The sequence below is a fragment of the Asparagus officinalis genome, chromosome 8 (genome assembly GCF_001876935.1).
Source record: "Asparagus officinalis chromosome 8, Aspof.V1, whole genome shotgun sequence".
Classification (NCBI taxonomy): domain Eukaryota; kingdom Viridiplantae; phylum Streptophyta; class Magnoliopsida; order Asparagales; family Asparagaceae; genus Asparagus; species Asparagus officinalis.
In genome coordinates this window covers 5,965,188-5,965,628 of record NC_033801.1, presented here as the reverse complement: position 1 = coordinate 5,965,628, position 441 = coordinate 5,965,188, and positions in this window count along the sequence as shown.

Genomic DNA, 441 nt, shown 5'->3' with positions numbered 1-441 from the left:
ATGGTCTGGCCCACCCTGGCCCCGAACGGAACGCGGGTCAGGCCGGGCCCGGCCTTGAACCCGGCCGGCCGGGTCACGGGCCTGAACCGTCCCGGCCCACGCCGACTCCTAACCGCCAACTTGTTTAATGGATGATTGTGATTTGTCTTTAAATGTAAATTAGAAAAATCAGTGCAAGTCATGAGGGTATGATCAGTGTTAGATTCGAAACGAATCACAACCACGCTAAACGAACTAACCCGTTCTGATTAATGCAGTGGTCTCTTCACCACATTTGGGGGAGGGGAGGATCCAGATTCTGTGAGGGGTTCAGTTCACGGAAGTGGCCGATAAGGAGAGCCCAGACCAGTAACTCAACGGGGCTCGAACAACTCCTTCCACGTGAGGAGGCAGCTTCGCGCGCTTCCACCACCGTGGATCGTTTTGTATACACACCCCATG